This window comes from Erpetoichthys calabaricus, chromosome 1 (genome assembly GCF_900747795.2).
Source record: "Erpetoichthys calabaricus chromosome 1, fErpCal1.3, whole genome shotgun sequence".
Lineage (NCBI taxonomy): Eukaryota > Metazoa > Chordata > Cladistia > Polypteriformes > Polypteridae > Erpetoichthys > Erpetoichthys calabaricus.
In genome coordinates, this window is record NC_041394.2 from 118334802 (window position 1) to 118361428 (window position 26627).

General features: G+C 38.4%; 1 long non-coding RNA gene across 1 annotated transcript; it reads left to right on the forward strand.

Annotated features, from left to right (window-relative positions):
* Positions 1–15202: 15202 nt before the first annotated feature.
* Positions 15203–20034, forward strand: LOC127525985 (uncharacterized). The gene is made up of 3 exons (XR_007933611.1): positions 15203–15343; positions 18134–18266; positions 19764–20034. It is a non-coding gene; the product is annotated as an uncharacterized LOC127525985 (long non-coding RNA).
* The last annotated feature ends 6593 nt before the right edge of the window (positions 20035–26627 follow it).

Sequence of the window (26627 nt, forward strand, 5' to 3'; positions counted from 1 at the left end):
AGAGAGTCTTAATATACTACAAAAACTCTCGAGGTGAACAAATCTAAATATTAAAACAAAATGCAACCTAATCCATCTTCTAAACCCACTTTATCTTGAGCAGGGTCACAGGGAAGCTGGAGCCTATCCCAGCAATCACAGGGTGCAAGGAAGTAACAACACCTGAACAGGGTGCCAGTCCATCAGAGGGTGAACACACACACAGGGCTAATTTCACATCGCAATTCCACCTAACCCACATGTCTTTGGACTGTTGGAGGTGGCCAGAGTACTCAGAGGACTCTCACGTAGAAACAGGAAGAACATGCAAACTCCATGTAGGGAGCAACAGGGACATGAACCTCGGTCTCCTTACTGCAAGGCAATAACGCTACCACTGCACCATCATGCTGCCCAAATGCAAATGGTACAGTAACCAAATCGTAATCTAAAAATAATTAAAAGAATTGAGGGCAAAAACTTCAAACTGTTCTTAAAGGCACTGTAGGAGGGTTACAAAGTTGCAGTATGTCACTCAGATATTTTTATAAAGCTACCGGGATTGTCTACTTCATGTCTTTTTTCAGGTCCTCAATAACATTTCTGTTAAAAAATGTACCTGTTTCTTCAATTAATTTCCTCTTAACTTCCAGTGGGGTCCTTGAATATTTTCTCAAGGTTACCATGAGGCTGTCATGACTGTTCTTGAAATGAGTTCAAGAAGAACATGGGAACATGGTTGGAAACTTGTTAAGGGTAAATTTCACACAAACATTAGGAAATATTTCTTCACAAAGACAAACACAGATACATGGAATAAGTTACCAAGTAGTGTGGTGGTCAGTAGGACTTTAGGGGCATTGAAAACTCAACTTCATATTATTTTGGATGAACTAGTAGGTGGAATAGGGCTGAATATCCTGTCCTCCTCAAAATTCTTCTAATGTTCTAATATGTCTCTGTCTTCAGCCTCTACCTCCGTTGGCTGCTCCTCTCCTGAACCACCTATTTCATTGCTGCTCTGTTGGCACAGGGCTTGGCTTGGAAAGTGAATTTTAGAGCTACTGAAATCCCCAAGATGTTCAGTGTAATTCCACATTGTCCAGCTCCAAGAGTTCTAAGAAGAGGAAAGGTATCATGCTGCAAGAACACGTGAGCCTTCAGGCCTCCAAAAAGAGTTGATGAGCATGTTAGCCACAAAAAGAGTGAATAGATGCCGTACACACCTAGTGTTTTTAAGGTGTTGCTTTTGCTGATTGGACTCAGATCCCTGCAGTTATAGTGTTCCTTGCATCACCCATCGACGGAAGATGCTCATAGCGTGACTGCGATCTTTTCGGATTTGTTTTCGTGGCCACAGTAGTGCCCGGCCCCGGCAACTGATAGGCTATCTTCCATAGGCACGGCGATCGCACTTTGGGACACTCTTCGAAATGTTGTCCTGTAGGGGAGAGCCACCAAAAGAGTTTAGAAACCTTACAATATATACAGTATATATATTAAATAAATAATATAAACATCCATCCATTTTTGACTGTTTTCCAGGTCCAGGTTGTGGGAGCAAACTTATAAGCAAAGATGTCCAGACATCCCATTTCCCTGGCATCTCCTTCAACTCCTCCATAAGGATATTGAGGTATTCGCAGACCAGCAAAGAGATATAATTTTTTCAGCATGTCCTATGTCTGCTGAAGTCTCCTCCTAGTTTTAATAATGCACGTATAAACAACAATGCAAAGTTATATTTGAAACACAACACAATGATTAAGTAAACAAAGAACATACTAGAAAACTGAAACCAGAAAGAGCAACATTCAAAACCTTAAGGAAAAATTAAGAAGTCTAAAAGAAAAAAATCCTATGGCTGAGAAAAGATTTCACAAAATAATAACAACAGACACATTGATGCAACATTGAGTAAAATTAGCTGTCTAAAACTTTTACAACTCTGACCAGTAATTTCACAAGCAACTACAGTGTAATATTTATGGTGGTTTTACAATTGACCTTATTAGTGACTTTGTATATGACAAGAGTCGGCTATGCAGAATTTGACATTGCTCTCATAACAGTTATAAGAATTGAGTAGTAAAATAACATCCTCAAACTTGCCTAAGCCATTTCATGGTTATGGAGAGTACTAGTGTGAGGTGTTCAGAATTATTCTTGAAGACTTTTATTACTTTTATAATTTGATCAAAATCTTAATTTAACTTAATTTGACACAGCATGTGAGTTTAAGCTGTAGAGGTCTATCATGAATGTCACTACAGTTTGAGCTGTACTGAGCTGTACTGATTAACTAAAATCAAAAAACTGATTTCACGTACATGATTCATACATATATTATGGATTTTATTGTTGTGCAACACTACAATCTATCTTAGGTTAACCCTCCACTTCTCCACCCAACCACCAGTTCCTCCATCCAAGTCTCTAAGTAGTATAGGTCACAAAAGGGGAAGCACTCACTAGTGACAAACTGAGGTCCCTTTGTAGGTTAAAAGATGACAGTCAAAAATGTCTTAATTCAAATGTTGCTTCACCTCATAAAATATCAGACAAGCTAAATAATATAAACAAACAATTCCACTGAATATGATCAGTTTTATCTTCTTTCTCACATCTCTTAACACCTGCTTTACTTTCATTTACTTTTTATGTATTATGGAAGACGGCTGAGGGACATTCCCAGTCAGGATGCTATTCTGATGAGAGGACCGGGGCAGAGGACATGTCAACACAGTACCTCCCCTGGAACACGACAGGGCAGCCCCCCTGGATGGCATCGGAAGCTTGTGGCCACCGAGAGGGGGTGCCTGGACAGCTTTGCAGCCTTGGTCTGCAGCATTTCCGCCAAACCAGGAAGTGCTGCCGGATTATCGTCAGGGAGCACCTGGAGCACTTCCAGATGCAGTATAAAGGAGGTCACCTCATTCCATTTGAGGAGTCAGAGTTGGGAGGTGGAGGACAAAGCTTGTGGGAAAGGAGTGGAGGGGGCAGAAGAAAAGAAAGAGAAGAGAAAAAGAAAAGAAAAGAGAGAAAAGGACTGAGCTTTAAATGCTGTGGAATTGTGTGTGGTGAGAAGGTGTCAAAAAGAAAATAAAATCGTGTGCTTTTGAACTTGTGTGGTCTGCTTGTCTGTGTTTAGGTTAAGGGGCAGTCCAACACCTGATCTTCCACAATATATATATATGTATATATATCAGGCTGACTCTTCTTTTTTTTTTTATATTTTTATTTTATTAATTTTCATTGTAATCATTCCATACAAACAGATCAATTTATAACCCAACAAATTTGAAGACAAATCAAACCCCACCCCTGAGAAGGAGAGCTTAGCTAAAGGAAAATTGCTTAAGGCTTTTTAATAAGGCAACATTAAACAAAAGAAAGGTAGAAGTGAATATCTATGTAAATAAGAGATGGAGAAGGGAGTTAAATGCGGTAATAGTTATTTCTCTTATTCTAAAATAATATTGATTAAATCCTGCCAGGTTTTGAAAAAATTTTGTACAGATCCTCTAACTGAGAATTAGATTTTTTCCAATTTCAAATAATATAAAACATCGGTTTCCCACTGACTTATCAGAGGAGAATTAGGATTCTTCCAATTTAACAAAATAAGTCTGCGTACCAAAAGTGTAGTGAATGCAATCACAGTTTGCTTGTCCTTCTCCAATTCAAGTCCATCTGGAAGAACACCGAACACAGCTGTTAATGGGTTAGGAGGGATTGTGACCCCAAGGCTGTCTGAAAGGCACTTAAAAGTTTTTGTCCAAAATGATGTTAGTTTGGTGCATGCCCAGAACATGTGACCCAGTGAGGCAGGAGCTTGGTTGCAGCATTCGCAGGTTGGATCCTGCCCTGGAAACATTTTGGACAGTTTTAAGCGAGACAGATGAGCTCGATACATAATTTTTAGTTGAATAATTCTATGCTTTGCGCATATAGAACTCGAGTGAATTCTCTGCTTTGCTACCTTCCACTCCTTTTTTGATATATTGATTAAGAGATCTTCTTCCCAATGTCCTCTTGGATCTTTGAAAGGTAGGGACTCTAATAAGATTTTATATATTGCAGAAATAGTGTTTATTTCCTCGAAATTGAGCAGCATTTTTTCCAGCATTGTGGAGGGTGCAAGGTGGGGGAAATCGGGCAATTTCTGTTTAACAAAATTTCTAATTTGAAGATAGTAAAAGAAATGTGTAGCTGGGAGGTTGAATTTTGAACGTAATTGTTCAAAAGATGTAAATATGTTGTCTATATAAAGATCTCTGAGCATTTTAATCCCAAAACTTTTCCAGGTATTAAAAACCGGATATACTTGCGAAGGTTGAAAGAGGTGGTTCTCTTGCAGAGGTGCCACTGATAAAAGATTTGCCATCTTAAAATGCTTTCTAATTTGGTTCCATATTCTGAGTGAGTAAAGCACAATTGGGTTATTAGTATATTTGCTATAACTTGCATTTATTGGAGAGCAGAGCAGGGAATATAAAGAAGTACTACAGGATTTTACTTCTATTGCAGACCAAGCCTGTGTATGTTCATTTATTTGTGTCCAGGTTTTTATGGCTTGTATGTTTGCTGCCCAGTAATAAAACTGAAAATTAGGTAAAGCCATGCCACCTTCTGCCTGAGGTCTTTGTAGGGTCGCTCTTCGGATACGTGGATGTTTTGAGTTCCAAATGAATGAGGTTATTGTTGAATCTAACTGTTTAAAAAACGATTTATTGATATATATTGGAATGTTTTGAAATAAAAAGAGAAGTTTAGGAAGGATATTCATCTTAACAATGTTAATTCTTCCGGCTAGAGTGATATGAAGGGTTGACCATCTATGCAAGTCTTGCTTAATTTTTTCCATACAGACGCCAAAATTTTGTTGATGAAGAGCTTTATGTTTACTTGTGATATTTACCCCTAGGTATTTAAACTGATCTGCTATGGTAAAAGGTAGGGTGTCTAATCTAATACTATATGCTTGTGAATTCACTGGAAAGAGTATACTTTTATTCATATTAATTCTAAGACCAGATATCTTTTGAAATTCTGTTAGTGCTGTTAAAACTGACTCTTCTTGATGTGTAAAACCCGCTTGGGCTTCTGGAACTCGTGATGTTACACAGAGATGACTGGCTAGCTATTTTGGTGATGGATAGCTCTACCTACAAGCTTTGATCTTGGTACTTTATCTGTGCAATTACTTGCTCTCTGCAGCTCCTTTACTATTAGGTTGTAAATTGTCTACTCATTCTGAACCAAAAGTGTGCGCCTAGATAACTAGAATGAAAGAATAAACAAATGTAGTTAGGTTATAAATTTCTGGTCATTTCAAACTAAGAGTGTACAATTAGATAACAAGAAAATAAAGAATTCACAGACATAACTCTGTAGATTGCCTTTAACATTCCCTAAATGTTCATTTATAGGTCATCACAGTTTGTTGGAGAAAAATCAACAAGTTGTGATAGAGGCAGTGTACTGCTTGTTGATTTAATAAACAGCCAGCAGTTCCAAAATGAAGTTTTTATCCTCCTAGGACAACATAGTGCATTTGTTTGCTAAAGGCATGAATGATGTTAGAATCATTAAAAAAGCTGCATTTTTAAGAAGGCAGACTTTAGCACTCATATCAAACAAAAAGTGGACATAAACAGGATCCAAGAAGACAGTGGAAGATTGAAATCCAACTGAAGGAGAGGTAAGTGTGTGAGTGACCTACCAGTGGTGTGTGCTTTTGTACTTGGACATGACTCTGGAGTCCACAGTATTGCCGCTGCTAATCTGCACCACTGGCAGAAACGTTATTCTTCCCACCAGCACCTATAGATTTGCCCATAAGCAGGATGTCAGTTGGAGATAAAATATGTTTAGTAGAATTGTAATTTTAAGACTTTTGGTGTAGTTGTTCCATCTCACATTTTAGAAGCTTCAGATTGATTTTAACTTTATGGTCTGTAGCTCCTGGACAGCTTGAATAACTTCTGGCGCACTTGAAAAGAAAAAGGATGTGTTTTTGCTACCTAACATCCACATTGAGAGGCAATTACTTTACACTTTGTAAGTATCAAATTGTCATTTTTCAGAAAATGCCTTTTGGCAAAAATGCACATTCTTCTAATAATCCAGTGTTTAAAATTTCGTCATTGTGAGAATTAAAAATGTATTATTCAGTCAATACCAATACAACAGACATCACCAGTGTCCCTGACTCTTCCTCTTTTCTAAAAGAAATATTCCTTACATTTTTAGATGTCCTGAAGACTGTCAAGAGAAGACTGAAAAATTCCTTCAGATTCAAACCCCTGTAAAACAACTGGAGCCTCATTTATAAACGGTGCGTACACACAAAAATGTTGCGTACGCCCGTTTCCACGCTCACATCACAATGTATAAAAATTAAACTTGCTGTAAAGCCACTCACATTTTCAACACCAGCTCCCAGCATCAAGGCAGTGCTAGTGTACCTGTGTGGTTTCCCTTTATTTTTAATAAATTCACATCCCTTTATCAAATACAATGAAATTAACCGCATTATGTTTTTTAGTTCAAGACATCTGATTGTAATCAACCCGTAACCACATAATGGTGCACCAAATGTCCAAACTATTCCAAATGCTATAGTGACTTTAGCATTGTTACTCTCAGTGCACCACTAGGAGTATTTTAACCCACTGTATCTGAGTGTGGAATCACACCTGTACAGCAGCTGACTGGAAAGCTCTATAGAAGATTGTGTCAAGAGCGGGGAGAAATATCGGGATACAGCTTCTACCACACACTGCCTCAGCCATGCGCACAGTCTATTTGAACTTCTTCTATTCAGCAAACACTTCAGAGCCTTTCCTGTAGGGACCTCATGGTTTTAGAAACAGTTTCATCCCATGAGCTATAAACACACTCAATCAGTCCATTAAGTGCTCCCAGTATAACCGTGTTCCCATGTTTAATACATGCTTTAATTCTTATCATCATGAAAATATCAAGTATACATCTTAGTATTTAAATTGTTCAGTGATCTGTGATACCAGGAATGTAATGTATTCTGTGTCCTGTCAGCATAAGAGAAAGCCCTTTTAAGAAGCACGTAGTGATACACACACATAGAGCACATAGAGGAACACATAGAATACGAAGCATTTAACATCCTACTTTAGTTGCGATGGGTTTTGAGAAACTATTAAATTAAACAATTTTAAGAAGTCGTTTATGACATTCCACTTTAATAACAAAATTAATTAAAGTGGAAATTTCAACCTTTTTTCCCACTGTGTCGTGTTTTTTTTTCTTTATTCTATACCGTAATAAGCTTCCATATGACACTCAGACGGTGGTCTATGACTTGCTTCTTCACGGCAACTTTGATATATGACCACTTCTTATTTATTTAGGGCACCGTGCAACTTTCTGAACTTGAACTTTCGAGTTTCTCCGCCATTCTGTCACTTGATCAACTACCTTTTGCTGTTTATATCACTGCTTAAACCAACAAATAGCACGTTTTTCCTTGCCTCTACTTGGTATTTGCTGAAATTCTTCTTTTTCCCCCTGCTTTTGCCATTGTCTTTTCACAGAACGCAAAACATAAGGGGCTATTTATATTGATTTGCATATTCAAAGAGGCATAATTCTGGGAGTCGGGGTGGGGAGGCAGGCACAAGCGTTACTTTTCATGCTGACCGGGATTTATGCAGCTGAAGCACGTGGAAGAAGGCATACACACAGATTAATGCATCTGGATTTTTTTGTGTGTACTCACATTTCTGCTTTTGTCCATACGCCATGTTTAAGTGCGAATTCTACGCATAGCATTACATGAGGCCCCTGGTCTTTTTCTAGTCTTAGTACCAGTATGCAGCCCGAATAGTATCTAAGAAAAGCATTCACTAGCAAAGCTTTCATATTTAATTGTTATACAAATCTGAATCACAGTTTAATTAGGCTTTTTTGACACTGAAGAACAGAAAAACACTCTTTAATATCAAAGTGAAAACAGTGTGATGTAAATTAACGAAATTACAAATATAAAACAATAAATATTTGATTGCCAGTCAGCATTTAGTAGAGGCAAATTGGCAGTCTGTGTGCAAAAGGATGCTGCAAATTTTACTTATTTTTCTTTCCTGTTTAAGCTCAGTCAGGTTGCATAATGTGAGTGAACCACAAATTCTCAATCGAACTGAGACCTGGAAACAAATTCCAGGACATTAACATTGTTCTTTTTAAGCCATTCCTGTATAGCTTTGACTTTGTGCTTGGGGTTGTTATCTTCCTGAAAAACAAATCTTCTCCTAAGGCCTGGGTTTCTTGCAGACTGCATCAGGTTTCCCTTTTCACCCTGACATGCCTTTTAGGTCCTGCTGCAGAAATATCCCCACAGCAGGCTGCTGCCACCACCATAATTCACTGTGTGGATGGTATGTTTTTGAAACTGTGTAGTGTTTAGTCTAAAGGGCACAAATCGAAATGTTGCCCTTACCAAACCATAGAACCTTCTTCCGTCTGATTTCAGTTCCTTCTCTCTCAAATTCTAGCTGTGATGTCACATGCATTTTTTTAATAGTGGTTTTCTCTTTTTACCAAGAAGGGGCTTGAGTTGCCTTAAAAGCTTGCATATTGCAATCTTTTTAGTTAGCCAATAAAAGGTGTCATTTTGCTTGACTTCTCGTCACTCTCCCATAAAGCTGTGACTGGTGAAGCACCCAGGCAACAGTTGTTGTCTGCACAATTTCTCCAGTTTCACACGCGGTAGCTTGTAACTTCTTCAGTGTTCTCATAGGTGGCCTCCTTCACTAGTCCTCATCTTGCTTATCACTACATTTTTCCATTTTTTGATGATTGATTTAACTGGACTGCAGTACATATTGAATGACTTGGATATTTGCTTGTCTTCATTCCCTGACTTGTGATTTTCAAAAAGATCTCATTTTCACAGAGTTGTTTGTAGCATTCTTATGTCTTTATTATTGTTTAGATTAGGCCATGATATGGACTCATCACAAGTTTAACCTTCCAGATGAAGTGTATTTACACCACAATGAATGGAAACCCCTTGAGTACAGACAGGTGATCTCTATTTGAACTAATTATGTGACTTCTAAAACCAGTTAGCAGCACTATTCATGATTTAGTCATGTTTGAATAGTCATGGGTGAATAATTATGCAATCAGTTATTTTGTGTTTTATATTTGTAATTAATTTTTTGCAGAGGTTTGTTCTGACTTTTACATTAAAGAGTCTTTTACTGTTGGTCAATGTCAAAAAAAAAATCCAGTGTGATTCAATATTTTTGTAACAAATATGAAAATTTCCAGCATTGAACTCCAATACTGAATACTTGTTATAGGAACTAAATGTTTGAAACAAAAGGTTTCATCTATTCAAATGGATGCTTGGTTTACCACGATGAGTAAAGAAAGCCTTTGGGCGAGGCAGAGGTGTTTTTAAGCTAGAAGAGCTAAAACAGTATGAGCCAACCCTGTTCACCAAAACATTATGCATTTGTTAAATGGATGTCAGGATTTCTCGCGGGTGACTCACTGATTTCCTAGAATGTTTAAAAATTGTTGAGAGTTTCAAAAAATGTTTCATACGATTTTTTTCTCCTGCAAAATGATAACAGGCCAGAAAGATCTGGAAACATCATTAAATTCTTGAAATGCAAACTGTAGACTTTTTAATTTTGTACCACTTTTATTTTAAACAGTTTTTGAAAATGGGAAGTTTAGGTAAAGATGAAATTAAATCAGTTTTCTATATATCAAGTGTTCCCTTGAATCAGTTTTGTTTAGACTCAATCGAAATCTAACATTTTGTTACTGTAGTAAGAGTACTGTATTTTATCTGTCATTCATAAGTTTGTTCCACAGACACAACTCTCAGACTCTGTGCTGTAGTGGTTAAATCATGTTCGGGGATGTCAAAATTTGTTATTCACTCAAAAATCCTAGGTCGAAATGTTAATGCCATTGAAATTCTTTCACCTATGTTACAAATGGAGAAGGTATAAATCCTATAATGGTCAGTATTAATTACAAATCATTTCATATGTTTTTAAAATAATTATAAATAAAGTCAAACCTTGTTTACCTTGGAAATTTTAGCAATGTGCTGCTTTTTTGATTAGAGTGATAAACATTTTGTGATCAGGAACAAGTTGGACTCTAACTGTTTGTTCAGTATCTCAATAGTTTTAAAAACCAGTAATAACACTGAATAAAAAAGTCACATATTCTCTAAATTGTCAGTTTATTTGTCACACCTGCCTCCACAGAAAATATTCTATATCATATGTCACACGATAGTGATGTGTAGTATAGATCAGGCAGACGAGAGTTTGTAGAATACATTTGTATACAACCGAGTGCTGGAATTAACTGAACAAGTTAATGTAGTGACTTTGAATGTTGGTTCTAACATCTCCTAAATGGTTGTCATCTTGGGATTTTCATACACAACCATTTCAAGGGTTTGGCAGAATGGTATAGAAAATAAAAAAAACTATCAGTGGCATACAATTCTTGGACAAAACAGCTTGTGAATTAGAGGTATGAGCAAGCAGATGGGCCACAAAGAGGCAAAACATATCCAAATTTAACTTTTGTGTGTAGGTGTTCATCTCAGAATGCATGACTTATCAGACTTTGCCTGAAAGGTGTAACAATAGCCAAAGACCTTGTTGGGTCGGGTGGAAAAGAAAAAATCTGCACTGGGTACAGATGCATCAAAACTGTACCATTGAGTAGTGAAAAAGCATTGCTTGGCTAGACAAATCCAGGTTCTTTTTTCATCATGGTGACGGATTGATCAGAATTTGGTGCAAGCATCATGAACTCATGGAGCCATCCTGTTTGGTGTCAATGGCACAAGTTAATGGTAGTGTGGGGGATGTTTCTATGGCATACGTAAGGGCCTCTGAATATCCATAAAGTAATGTTTGAATGTCCAGACACTGTTGCTAACCAAGCTCATCACTACCTGGCTGCCGGTTACAAATACTCTGATGGACACTTTGATATATGATAATATACCACGTCTCAAAACAAGCATCAGCACTGAATGGTTTTTCCACTGTCCCCAGTTCTCAGCCCTATTGACCATCTTTGGACAGTTATTCAGTTTGCAACAACTGAATAACACAATCATTCCCACAACACTCCTGTACTACACATTCAGAATGTTGTAGAATTCATTCCCAAATAAATTCATGCTGTTCCTAAAATTAAAGGAGAAATAGCACACTACTAGACAAGGTGTACATAATAACCCAGACCTGAGTGTATTTCATATGAAGCTTGTGGGATTTCAGGTCTGAAAGAGTTATATACAGAAATTCTTCTGGAGGTAATAAAGGATGAGTAATCCCTCTGACCTTTGGATATGTCAACTCTCTTAGGGCAGGGGAGACTCAATTACCTGTTCGCTACATACCCTGTCTTTAGAGGAACAGGAAGCTTTCAAGTCAAACAAATATAAAAATTAAATATTTAACAAATAAAAGTGCATATCTCATTAGTTATCAAAGAGAAAAATATGAATTCAGAAATTTCCGGATGTTTATCACATCCCTGCCTACTAAAGCACACAGTAGTCTGGTCTGTCACAGTGATGTCTCTCTAGCCATACCATGATAATGGAGATCACTTCTAGTTTTACTCTTGAAAGCATCTGCAAGTGTGGATTGTTGTTTTGTACAGAGGTCTAGAAGAAAACATAAATCATGTTGTGCAAGTCACTCCTTCTTTTGTTCTTAATGGGTAGTGGGATAACTGAATCACCAGGTGACTGACTCTTGGGTTTGCACATCATGTACTGCAAAATTCTACTCATTTGTGGATATGTACCATAAAGAGAAAATAGTTTTTATGCTGACTGACTCATTGAAGGGGCAAGTCAACGTTTATCTAGGAGAAGAGTAAAAACATGGATGATTTGTGAGACACAAAAGAAATTTTATTAACACAATCTTTCTTTGTTTCAATATTCTGTTCTGGGCCAGCATGTCAAAATGGAAAATTAACCTTTACAACTGAGAGTCACTAACTACTTAAGAGTCTGCCACTATGTCTGCCATAGTGGTGTAGTTGTTAGCATTGTTGGCAAAACGCTCTGGACACCAAAAATGTGGAATTTTCATGTTCTTCCTTCATCTGTTTATCTTTTCCTTTAGTTCCTAAGGTTGTGTTTCTTAAACATACAGACTAGCTTAACCGGTGTTTCCAAGCTGGCCCAGTATGCATGGGACCATCCAACACTAGTCCCAACTTTGTGCCCTGGATAATCTCTAGCAGACAAAATGAGTGTGTAATTAAAAAAAAGAGACCAGCATGTCATTAATGTGGACACCCAAGTACCTGTAGGAGTGGACCATCTCTACATCCACTCCTTGAATAGTGTAGTGACTGGACATAGAGGCTCTTTGGTGTGGCAAAACCAGTTCCTTAGTTTTGTTGATGTTAAGATGGGAGACAATTCTCTTTGTTCCAAGAAACAAACTTCTCCACCTGTCTAATCTCCTTTATCTACACACCCCATAAGTGCAGAATCATCTGAGAACTTCTGCAAATGACATGACCTGGTGTTATATTTGTAGTCTGTGGCAAAGAGTAAAGGAGACAAGACTGTTCCATGTGGTGCTCTAGTGTTGCTCACATCCATATCAGAAACGCAGTTGTCGAGTTTCACAAACTGTGGTCTGCACACCAGGATACCATAGGCTCATCCATCTGCATTATCTGTGTGTTTACAACTTAACAGGGATGGCTGGATGGTATTGTAGCGTCCCAGCCAGGTTGAAGCCTTTTCTTTTTTTGTGTGTGTGTGACTGTTAGGTCCGATTGAGGGAGGGCGGAGTACAGCACAGAAGACTGACAGCGGGGTATTGATTGATGCGGTAAGGGGGAGGCGGGACTGGGATGGGAGGAGGGGTTTTAGAGGGTGCTAGAAGGTTTTTTTTTTTGGTGTTTGGGGTTTTCGAGGTCGGTGTTTCTTTTCTTGACTGATCAAGTAAAACTTTTAAGAGACTTTACTATGTCTGTCTGTTTTTTTTTTTACTTCGTCTTTTTTCGAGCCTGGTGCGGAGGTCGCTACAATATTAAAGGCACTGGAGCCATCCCAGTGCTGCCAGCTTTGTCCAGGTGAGAATAAGCCTGGTGGAGCAGATAGAAAATTGCATTCTCTACTCCAATCTTTCCGACAGGCAAACTGCAGTGAGTCCAGGTGATCCACCACAAGAGGACTCATATAGTCCAGGACCATTCGCTCAACAGTCTACAAGATGTAAGAAGTGCCACTGATCTGTACTCATTAGGTGAAGACGTTCGTGCCTTCTTTGGAACAGGAAAATGCAGGATGTTTTCCACAGCATTGGCACTTTCTGAATCTGTAAGGACAGACTGAACAGGTGACAGAGGACACTACAAAGTCAACATGCTTTCCTTGCTTTCAGTTTCCCTGCTATTTTATGAAAACTCCCCTACTGTCTGTCATATCTGTCTGTCTACATGAAACAACTTGGCTCCCGGTGGACCACTTTGTTGGAAAAGTTCAGTTTTTTGTTAAAGTATCTGAACTAGAGTACCCTATACAAATATTTAAAACTCCATAAATTCTCTCTGAAAAACATTGATAATAATAATAATTCTTTGCATTTATATAGATGAATTTTTGAAATCATCTTTCTTAAAACAGAAAAACCTCATTCAAGCCTGTGAGGAGATCCTCCGATGAGCATGCTTGACAATTGTAAAATGCAATTAAATACATGTATGTTATGTATTTTACAAATATATTTTTTAAACTTTTTAAAATTATTTTTTAAAATGACTCATATATTTAATAAAACAAAAATGTGATGTTTCTGTGTTTGAGCTAACTAAGCTCACAAATGCACCTTAATGTTAAGGAGTACATTTTCTAACTTACCTGACTTGACTTTGCAGTTTATATTTTGCATTACTGTATATTCTTGCTGACAGGTATTTTCCAAGCAGCTCTGGGTGTCTGACTGTACTGTCTCATTTCAATTTCCAGTACAGTTTGTCAGTTTGAACTTTGAACTCAATAGTGCTTCGTGCCAATAATGCAATATCACAGAAGATTAATTGAAGAACTGATTGATTTTCTGCCCTGCTTGCAGTAACATTTCCCCTGATCATGTCCAAAAAGTTTTAATTAGTGTTAGAATTTCAGCAAAGTTGTTTAATGGAGACACTGCTGTCTCGTCGATTTAGAGTTCTAGATTCAGATTCCAATCATCTGAAGTCTGCACATTATCCACAAGTCTCCATGTGTTTTCTGCTAGGTGCTCTTAATATTACTTTCTTTACTACAGATGTGTGATAGAACAATTGGCTGCACTTATAAGCCTGGTATTTTAATGCCACTCTGCCCAATCCATGGTTAGTTCTGGTCTTGCACCAATTGTTGCCAAAATAGGCTCCAGCTTCCTGAGACCTTGAAAAGGATATGTTTATATATTATGATGTGTGGAGAGATTATTATGCTTAAGTTATATAACACACTGGTGAGGACTCATCTGGAGCACTGTGTATTGTTTTGGTCTCTATATTACACAAAAAGACATAACAGCACTAGAGAAAGTTCAAAGGAGAATGATTAGGCTGATTCTGTGACTGGGAGATATTGAAGGAGGTAAACTTTTTTAGTTTAAGAAAGTGAAGATTAAGTGGTGACATGATTGAAGTGTTAAAGACTATGAAGGGAATTAGTACAGTGGATCCCAGCTGCAACATGAAAATAAATACTTTAATATAGGGACATGGTTGGAAACTTGTTAAGGGCAGATTCTGCACAAATGTTAAAGCTTGTTCTTCACACAAAGGATCATAGAATAAATTACCAAGCAGTGTGGTAGAAGCAAGGACTCAAATCTCTACTTGATAATATTTTGGATAATCTAGGTGAGTAGAATGGATGAGCTGGTGGGGACGAATGGCCTGTTCCCATCGTAATTGTTCCAATGGTCTAAATACCAAATGAACAAATAGGTGAATGAATAGATGACTCAGCTCACAAGAGCTGAGTCATCGCAGATTAGCACATTCAGCTTTTAAGATGCTAATTATTTATCTCATTGTTCAATCTCAGTTTATTTCAGAATGAAAACGTGAAGCCCTTGAAAATCTGATTCTATAGGATTATTGAAATGATGCTTGTTTTATGTATTTTGCGAGGAATATTATATATACATTGCTACTACATTTTTTACCAAAAATAAAATGCAAATTTATTTGCTACCTTAAATTTCATTTTTGATGTTTTTATATTTTTGAGTAGGTGCTGCTTTACGAACAGAACAGCTAAATAAAGATGAGCGTCATCCTGAAATCACTCGGGAAGGTAAAGTAATCTTGCATTTGCTCTTCCACTGTAATGTTAGTAATTACATGTTAAAAATAAGGAAAGCAGAAAATTGCTGAATGGAGCCTGCACAATAATTTAGCCATGACTAATTGTATACTTTGTCTGAAATGAATGTCTAATTCATTGTCTTAGGTTTCTTTATACATCAGAAGTTAAAAAAGTGAGCTAGAGATGAGGAAGATAAGTCGTACCTTTCAGATAGTTGCATACTCTCAGTTATGTGCAGTTTTATTATTTTGGATTAATATACATACAGCAAAGAGTACAAATGGTAGGAGACTGTTCAGCCTGGAGTGAGGTGAGCATCAGGGGTCTTGTTTATAAGATTTAAACTCTCCAAGCATTTAAATATATGGTAGTGCACTCTGTAATGAAGAAAGAACACCACACACCATGAGCAGTCAATTCATTCTATGCAGTTTGAACCATGGCAGAGTGCTGTTGGTGCTATAAGCAGAAGCTGAGTGATAAGAAATCCTTTTATTTTATTCTAACAAAATTTATCAATCCATTCCTTAAATCCTATTATCACATTTATCAATCAACCTTCGTGTGAGATACTGACTCAGTGTAACATTTAACAGGACCAGTATCCATACCCTCGACCATTTATAATTCTGCTACCTATCTAAAAAGGTATGCTATAAGTGTCATAATTACTTAATAAATGTTAAAGATTGTTCTTTCCTTTTTATATTTTATTTATCGTTTAACTGTTTCTAGTTGCTTACTTCACCATTTTGAAAATTTGTTTGCAATGATAGTATGCTCTGACTGGTATGTGTTCTGCTTGTGGTTCTGTAAACAGAAGTTTAATACAATTTTGTCTTATAAATTATTTCTTTTATTTACTTTTTCTTTAATTTATCAATGAGTGATATTCATCTGCCATCCACTTTCCAAACCTGCTTCTCCAGGGCAGGGTAGCATGGAAGCTAAAGCCTATCCCAGGGCATCAGTCCTTCACAGGGTGAACACACACACACATGCCCAGAATGTAGGACCAATTTAGTAACACAAATTCACCTAATCAAACACACTATGGTCTGAAAACAAATCAGAATGACCAAAAAGCAAGAAAATTAAAATGAAAGAAAATCTCTGACTTGCCTGTCAAAGTCACAGGGAGGCACCATGCAGGTACAAAGGAGCCCCAGTGGTGTTTCCCGAAACACCCTCGCTGGCTGAAAGTGCCCAGTGCCAGTGTGCCAGAGAGAGGATGCTCAGCATCGTTCACAATGCCACCCAGCTTTTTTCTTACCCTTTTCTTTGCTACCACCTCTAGGCGGTCCAGCGGACATCCCACCACCAAGCCTGTCCTTCCAATCAGCCCATTGAAGTGGTGGGCCTCTTCTGAAGCGATGCCACCTGACCAGCAATTTAAAATTGCACCTGCCATCACAGAGCTGTAGAAGATGTGAGGGATGTCACTTTTCACATCAAAGGAACAGTCCCCCCTTAGAAAAAAACAGACCATCATGCCCCCCCCCCCCCCCATATAGTTCCCATGCACCCTGAGACCAGTCCAGCCTGCCACGAACATGTTATGCATATATTTATTTAAAGAGCTACTGTAAAAAGCCAAATTTCCACCAGGAGACAAATAAAGTTCTATTTATCAAGCTAATCTGCATATCTTGGAATATGGGAGGAAATCAGAGCACCTGGAGGAAACCCACACAGATACAGTGGGGAACAGTGAGAGACCAAAGCATAATACTTATTGAACACAATAATAAAATGTGTATTTGGCAGGACTGACTGACAAGGTGACACTGAGCTAATCTCAACAAACTCCAAAAAGGCAGGTTGATGTTTTTGTTGTCACATTGTTTAGAACATTTTTTTTCTGAATTCAGGTAAAAGGAGCACAGAAACAGGACTAAAAAGTAATTCACCTAAGCTTAATAAATACATGTTTATCGTAGTGACGTGTTTAATGTTGTTCGGACATGCAAGTAAGAATTCAACTGTGCTCAGTATATGTGACAATATGGCTACTATTACTGCTACTACTATCTACTGCAGCCTTGTTAGGGCAAACTTGTTTTCAGCTCTTCAAGTGAGGACCCAAGGGGAGCCTGGTTACACATTGCAATACCCAAGACAATGTCAAAATAGCTAATAAAATATTATGCTGTATTGTAATAACTAAAGGATGCAACTCCCTAGTAAGTTTTATTGTGTGTAGCTGCGGGTATAGTAGCAGCACTAAAACAAAGCAACACCAAACATCTCAGAGATAAGAGAACTTGATCTCAGCAGTAGTAAGCAGGGATGAACATGCAAGGATCAGATGCAGATTTTCTTAATTCCTAGGTTCCTAGATAAGTGAATGAATCATATCTTCCACACACTGTAAAAGTGAAACTTCACAAAAATACAAATAAAAGTGCTGCTTTCAACTATGAGACTCTCATGGGATAAAGGGAGCCTGGAACAAAGTGTTAATGCACATAGTGGAAGTGGGACTTGGCTTTGAAACAAAGTGTTTAAGGTAATACAATAAGGAATATGTTATTTACAAACAAATAATCCATTTATTAATTTTCAAATCCATACTTTATCTAGATTAGAATTAAAAGAACACTTCACTGGACTTTGTGGTGATTGATTACAACTGAGATTGTGGATGTTATCACTCTTACCCTTGAAGATTCCTCTACTGTGAGAACACCAAAGAAGCAAGGCATCGCAGTACAGACAATACTGAAGTATTTACAGAGGATTAACTGAATAATGTATTTTACATCTGTTTATCTTTAGCTACTAGAGTGAAGCGTGGTATTGGGAAATTTATTTCAGACACCATTGATCACTTTGAGAATCACGTGCCCCGATCAGCTATCATGGCAATGCCAGCCTGCATTTTCTTCATTGCTCTTGCCTGCTGTATGACGTAAGTGATAAAATTTGCTACATTAAGTCTGTCTACTTTTGCGATAAAATCTATAAAATGGTGCTATTTCTGAAGAGATAATAATGCTAATGCTAAGTTAAATTAATATATGTGTTGCACAGTAAAGCTATTGGTATTACAGCCGTCTTCACTGATTCAGAATTCTGAGATTGATTCCCATGTTTGGATGTTTTCCATTTGGAGTTTGGATATTTTCCTTATATCTGTGTGGGTTTCCCTCCAGGTAATCCACTTTTCCTGTCACATCCCCAAAGGTGTGTTTGGGTTGGCGATTCCAAATTCACTCCCTTGCAGATGTGTGCATAAGTTGGCCTGAGCTGGTGACCTGTCCAGAGGCAATAATATGCAGTATGTAACAAAGAAAAAGGTAATTATCGAATAGCCAGGTGGACAGAAAGAACAAAAAAAAAAAAACACCACTTAGACTGGAGAAGAAAAAAATATGCACGGGTTCCAAGGCCAAAAGACCATCCAGCCCCCACTGGGCATTCTACCTAATATAGATGGTCTAAATCAGTCCTCATGGCTTACAGGCTTCACATGGAAGAATTTGATGATGATGGTCAGTCACGTGGACATCTGGAATACCCACTATTTGATCCATAAATGCAGGGGGCAGCATGGTACCTTGATCAGGTGGTGTTTGAGCAGATCGCCACCTCAGAAGAACCAGAAAAGACAGTGGAAAATAGTAGAGATTAGTAAAGAATTGCACAACCCAGAGGAAAATGATAATTCAATGTCCATATAGACTAAAAAGGGATACAAGTAAAATGTAGCGATGAAAAAATGATTTTAAAATAATGGGTTTTTAGCAGTTTTTTTAAATTCTTCTACAGTATTAGCCTGGTGAATTTCTGTTAGTAAAGTATTCCTAATTTTAGATGTATGACAACAAAAGGCTGCCTCACCACTTCTTTTCAGGTTGGCTCTTGGAATTATAAGCAGACCTTCAATTGAAGATCTGAGGTTACGACTTGGAGTGTATGGGGACAGGCATTCCATAATATAAGCTGGGGCGAAATTATTTAAGGCTTTGTGAATCATTAGTAGTATTTTAAAGTCAATTCTAAATGACAGTGGCAACCAATGTAACAACGCTAAAATGAGATGAGACAATTCAGTTCAATAACCCAGCTTGGTTAGCTAATAGCTAAAATTGTCACAATTTTTCATCTAGATACTTTTTAAAAGTTGTCAAGGTTTCAAAGGATAATTTAAAAGGATGATGGTAAGGATGTACAATGTGTAGACATTTTAGGAAGAGAGATTGAAGATGGGTTTGAGGACTGTCGTACACTAACAGCTAAACTTGATGATTTAGTTCATGTTTTATTAGGCAGTTCATAGAGGAGTCTGTTGACTACTAAATTTGCCCCACTCTGTCTTTTGACATTTTGGAAAATGAAGATACTACTGAACATGGCCTTTTCTGTTTAATTTTTCATATCCAAGTTCTTCTTGATTTTTTTGTAGGTTTTGTTGTGATGCTCCAATGCAGTAAAATTTACTGTAACATTAAATCATGGATAGAGCAACACTGGATGAATCTTCAGTCAAACCCTCAGCTGTATCCATCACACTCTCTTCAGTGATGCAAGAAATGATGTTATGAAAAGAAAAATACAGAAATAATCTGCTGCTGTCTTTAACATGGTGCAGTCTATGCCTTATTTTTCAACCAGCTTTGACAATGCCTGTGACTCTTCAGCAGTGCAATATAATGTCTGGTGTTTATTTATTCCAAAATCTGGAATGGTGGTTCTTCTGGAATGGTGGAATGGAATTGTGGGTTCTTTCATGATTAAAGAAATAACAATATCTTCAACCTATTTATTTCAGGCTCACTCTGCCATCTTGGGACCTTTCATAATTAAAGAACTAACAATATCTTCAGCCTATTTATTTATTTCAGGATTCACGACACTGAGCAATACTTATGCACCTTTAATGCTGCATGCTTGGCTGTGAAAATTGCATCATATGTTAATCCATTTGCTTGATAATCAAACTGAGGCAAGTCAGTTGTGTCTGGGATGCTGGACATGATAAGTGCTTCATGATGATAAGGGTGAGTGCCACAGGGCGATACATGTTGACTTTGTGTTAATTTTAAGATATCTGAAAAAAACATTTTGACATCTTAAAATAGACAGAGAAAGTGGAAACTTCACAGGATATGGTTTTGAGATATGTTAAAAAACATTTCAAATATTTTAAAATGCAAAATGAGGTATCTTGAAAAGAGTTTTTGATAACTCAAATGGACAGTTAAGTTATTTTGAGATTCAGTACAAACCTAATAACCTCTGAACAAATTTACAGATGAGGCCTGATGGGTAAGTAGTTAGACAGCCGGCCTGTAATGTGAGATGGCATATCATGTGGCTAATTGTAAGATAGATAGATACTTTATTAATCCCAAGGGGAAATTCACATACTCCAGCAGCAGCATTCTGATACAAAAAAAAAACAAAAAAACAATATTAAATTAAAGAGTAATAAAAATGCAGGTAAAAACAGACAATAACTTTGAATAATGTTAACGTTTACCCCCCCAGGTGGAATTGAAGAGTGTGTGGGGGAGGAACGATCTCCTCATTCTGTCAGTGGAGCAGGACAGTGACAGCAGTCTGTCGCTGAAGCTGCTCCTCTGTCAGGAGATGATACTGTTTAGTGGATGCAGTGCATTCTCCATTATTGATAGGAGCCTGCTGAGCGCCCGTCGCTCTGCCACAGATGTCAAACTGTCCAGCTCCATGCCTACAATAGAGCCTGCCTTCCTCACCAGTTTGTCCAGGCGTGAGGTGTTCTTCTTCTTTATGCTGCCTCCCCAGCATACCACTGCGTAGAAGAGGGCACTCGCCACAACCGTCTGATAGAACATCAGCAGCATCTTATTGCAGATGTTGAAGGACGCCAGTCTTCTAAGGAAGTATAGCCGGTTCTGTCCTCTCTTGTACAGAGAATCAGTATTGGCAGTCCAGTCCAATTTATCATCCAGCTGCACTCCCAGGTATTTATAGGTCTGTACCCTCTGCACACAGTCACCTCTGATGATCACGGGGTCCAGGAGGGGCCTGGGCCTCCTAAAATCCACCACCAGCATCTTGGTTTTGCTGGTGATCAGGTGTAGGTGGTTTGAGTCGCACCATTTAACAAAGTCCTTGATTAGGTTCCTGTACTCCTCCTCCTGCCCACTCCTGATGCAGCCCATGATAGCAGTGTCATCAGCGAACTTTTGCACGTGGCGGGACTCCGAGTTGTATTGGAAGTCCGATGTATATAGGCTGAACAGGACCAGAGAAAGTACAGTCCCCTGCGACGCTCCTGTGTTGCTGACCACAATGTCAGACCTGCAGTTCCCGAGACGCACATACTGAGGTCTGTTTGTAAGATAGTCCACAATCCATGCCACTAGGTATGAATCTTCTTCCATCTCTGTCAGCTTGTCCCTAAGGAGCAGAGGTTGGATGGTGTTGAGACCACTTGGTAAAAGATTGATGGACACATTCGACAGTTTAGGGTTCTTTATTTCGCCTTATACAATTTCTTGTATTAGGAATTTGTTGGTTTTTGCATACCCCTTGGGGTCAGAGCGCACCTGGAGCAATTATAGGTTAAGGGTCTTGCTCAAGGGGCCAGCAAAGTAGGATCTCTTTTGGCAGTGACGGGGATTCAAACTGGCAACCTTCTGGATACCAGTACAGATCCTTAGCCTCAGAGCCACCACTCTGCCCTAGCATGAATGCATTGCGTCCAGCCTAATGTAAATATGTAATGCTAGCCTTACCTTGGGGAAAAATTGGAAGAATATGTAAGCATAATAGCGATGAAAGCAGTGGTGTTATTTTAGCAGACTAACTGATGAAATTTACACTATCAGTTATATTTCTGTTTGGAAGAATAAACAAGTTAAAGTAAAATGTTTTCCAGCCAAATCCAGGAATCACCACAACTGGTTTGTCCATTATCATAGAGACAACTGAAAGTGATTCATAAATTTGCAAAACCTTATTGTAAAAGCTTGACAGGATGGAATTTGACTGGAAAGTGTAAATGGGATTGGCCTCTGCTTGTGTTTCCTATTCCTGCTTCATGTACTAGGCCATGGATTGGCAGCACAATAGGAAAGAAAAAAACAGAAGAAAACTGGGCAAGACTGCAAGGGGAAAAGGATTTGAAGCCTTTACTTATGAGGGGCCCACACTGGTCTAGTTGGTAATGCTGCCACCTCACACACAAGGTGTCCATGATCTCCCTTGTCTGCATGGGATACCCAGAAAGACATACATGTTGGGGTAATTTTCTACTGTGTAAATGAGAGGGTGTGTAGGTAAGTGGGCTCCTTCACTGGAATATAGCGCCCCTCTCTGCCTTGTACTCATTGATGCCAGAATAGGGTCTGGCCTCTACAATTGGTTAAGCAAATTTAAGTATTAAAGAATTGGAATCTTACTAAAATTGAAGCACAAAACATTTCATTTATAAATAATGCGGTGAATAGCCTGTTTTATTTAAGTCAGATTTTAACGTTAGTGTATGTGTAAAAACACAAAAAACAGAAATAAACTATAGTCCCATGGTCTATTTCTCACTTTACTTTTTTATCTAAATGGACTAAATTTCACATTTTTAATTTTCATTAAGTTAGGCATTGTGCTTAAGTTAACATTCACTGTATTTTTTTTCTGCAGCAGCATAACACATGTAACCTGCAGCACATCAGTAAAATTCTGTTCTATGATCCCATTCATATCACCATAGTGGAGCACAATGCATTTTTAAAAATAGTGACAAGCTGCTATGATGAGACTGAGTGTCTCATCCTGGCTGGGGTTTAAACTCATGTTTTATGTTTCTTTTGTTCATTCTTGATTCTTTCTTAATATTGATTATGTGAATCATTCTTTATTTTTCATTTTGTCTATTTATATAAGCTGCCTTTGTTATGTACCGTGTACCTTGAAGGTGATCCCCCAAAAGGCAGGACCACCTGCCAGTCCTGCCAGGAACTGGCCTCTACCCTATAAATGTGAAGGGTCTTCCACAGTTCCTGGTAGATTATTTTGAATGCACTCAGGAGAGGTCAATTCTTATGCTTTTTGTGTATTTAAAGTGCTTAGCAAGTTCCTGGATTTTTTGCTCTTCTTGGGATTTTGTATTGGGACTTTTGGTTATTATGGACTGCCTTATTGTTTTGAGCAAATTCTTTTGTCTTTGTGCTTCCACAGAGCTTAATTATTATTGAAGATCATTTTTTGTGAGGGATAAATCTTTTATCCTATAAGGATTTTACAAGGCTCTTTTTGTGTATACACAGCGTTTTTTTGATGGGATTTCTTCCTCTAGTGGGCATTTTTGGAAGTGCTTTTGGGATTTCCATGTTTTGGGGACTGCTAGTCATAATAATACTGATAATGCAAAATGATAGAGAGATGTATGTGGAATTAGCAAATACACACATTAAAAATGGCGAGTAGGCTCATAGGCAAAACACGTGCACTAAACAGGGTTTCTGCAAATAAATCTTTCAATTTTCATTCTTAGCTTATGAACAGCTACTTGCATACTTATTTTAACCAGTGGCAGTCCTGGGTGATATGTATCACACAAGGAGCTTACTTCAATACCTTTCATAGAAAAATCTGTACTTGCTGGAACACTTTGGCATCAGCCTTCCATTAATGCAACAGTTTCTTTCGGAATGAAAACAATTGCCAAGTTTTGTGATACAGTATGTTTTACCGTCTAGAAAGCAATCACTTTATTCAGACTTGAAATAAACAGAATAAATACTAATACAAGACTGAAAGAGTAAAATATTTGACACACAAGACTTTAAACTGATAAGTATAAAAATATATATAAAACTTGAATACTATGCTAAAACCTAATTTTCCTTGTCTTCTTCTTCTAACGTGGTTGCTTCTGCCTTCAAAATAATGTTATTACAAAATATTACTATGCCCTATAAACTGTAATTAACAAAACAAAATGTAATTAAGAAAAAACATGGACTTGAATTAGAGTTAAACTAGCTATATTATGCCTTGTGACAGATGGCCAGAGACCTTTCCTAGCCAGGATGCCTCCATAATGGAAGGACTTGAAGGGAATGCACAGGACACTACCTGACCTGGAGTGCTAGATGGCAGCTCCACTGAGTTGCAGTGGTGCCTCAGACTCCCTTAGGGTTACATGGGAGTTGGAGTTCGGCAGAGCCATGTTGGGTTCCATGGGTGCTACCAGGGGTTGGTGCAGGAGCAACAGAGCCCTACTACATTGGGCTTCCACCACAGCTAGTAGTACTTCCAGATCATGCTGATAGGCCACCTGAAGTGCTCCCGGGTGCAGCATAAAAGGGGCTGCCTCACTTCATTCAGAAAACCAGAGTCGGGAAGAGGGGGGCAAAGCTTGCTAGAGGAGGAGTGGAGGCTGAAGGAACCAGAGAGAAGAGAAAGAAGTGCTGTGCTGTGGATATTGTGCTTTTGTATTGTGTTGGGCATTGGTGGGAAACTTGGGAAGCGTTTCCCACGTCAAAATAAAAACCGTGTGTTGCTGGACTTGTGCCTGGTAATTATCTGTGATGGGTTTGGGGAGCTGGCGAGCCCCCTGGTGGCCACAGCCTATAGAAATCAAAGTGATCACTGAGGATTTCTTATGCTGAATCAATGTAATCAAGATGGAAAAAATAAATCCACTAACTTTATAGCTTAGCCTTTTTACTGAAGTCTGCTGAAAACAACTTAAAAAAGAGTTTGGCTGTAAGAATGTATTACATTAGATGATGCTACTTTGCTAATGGCCCTGTCCTCCTGTTATTAAACCAAAAAAAAACATAAAAATGTTTATGATAATTGTGACATGACATACCTTTATCTTTAGCTGTCCTTCCTTTTTTTGGTAAAAAATAGCTTTGACCTTTGCATAATCAATTTTGATAATGTGTGCTGTTTAAAAACTTCTTCCAGATATTACAATGAATACAACATCAAAGTTTTACACCCCACCATGTCAATCAAAGGTCATGACTGGCTAAAAGCTAAACTGGTTCAATGTACTATAAATGCAGTTTTCATTAGTTATTTTAATGTATCGATTTATGCATGTAAATGTAAATTAAGCAAATGACAAGCTTTACATTGAATATCATTTGCTGGAATACTTGTGAACATTTAAAGAATACAGGGGCTTAGATGTCATTTCACTGACCTGTACTGTGAGAGAGGTTGAGAACTGTATGTCCTGATGGCCATGGAGCTCAATTGTGGCTTGCAGACTGTAGCAGCAGTTGGATGAGAAGTGCAGAACAGTCAAAGGAATACAATCATGCTTATCAGGGAGATGAGGTGCACACTGCACAAGGTGACGGGGTGTTTATGTAACCCTGATCATTTGCCACCCTAGAGGATTTGCCTTTAGTGACTTTTACAGCAACCACCTCAGACTGGTTTGGACCACTGGGGCATGTACAGTTGCCCTAACCCAACACAGACAGACAGACAGACAGACCGACACAAGTTCCAGTCCAGCACATACATTTATTTACAGCTGAGGAGCACTTTTCTCTGCTCCTCACAGCAGAATACACCAAAGCCCAGTCCTTTTCTTCTCTTTTGTTCTCTTTCTCTCTTTTCATCACCTCCATTCTTCTCCTGCCAAGCTTCATCCACCTCCCTGAATGGAGTGAGGCAGCTCCTTTTATGATGGCCCTGGGAGTGTTCCAGGTAGCTCATTAATCAGACCTGGAATCACTCTTGGGTGTGGTGAGATAACAGTGAAGGGCTTTGTAGCTCACATTGGCACCCCCCTTGGAACCCAACAGGGATGTGGGAATCCATGGTGCCACAGCCATCCAGGGGCCTCATGTATAATGTTTTGCGTAGAACTCACACTATAACATGGCGTAAGCACAAAAGCGGGAATGTGTGTATGCACAGAAAAATCCAGATGCAGGAATCTGTGTGTACGCAAACTTTCACGTTCTTCCACTACATAAATCCCGATCAGCGTGAAAAGTAACGCATGTGCACGCGCCTTCTGTCCCGCCCCAACTCCTTCCAGAATTATGCCTCTTTGAATATGCAAATCGATATAAATAGCCTTCTGTGAAAAGACAATGGGAAAAACACGGGGGAAAATATAAGAATTTCAGCGAATACCAAGTGGAGGCAAAGAAAAAACGTACTATTTGTTGGTTTAAACAGTGATATAATCAACAAAAGAAAGTTGATCGAGTGACATAGTGTCGGAGAAACTCGAAAGCTCAAGTTCAAAAGTCGCACAGAGCCCGAAATAAAAAAGAAGTCACATATCAAAGTCGGCATGAAAAGGCGA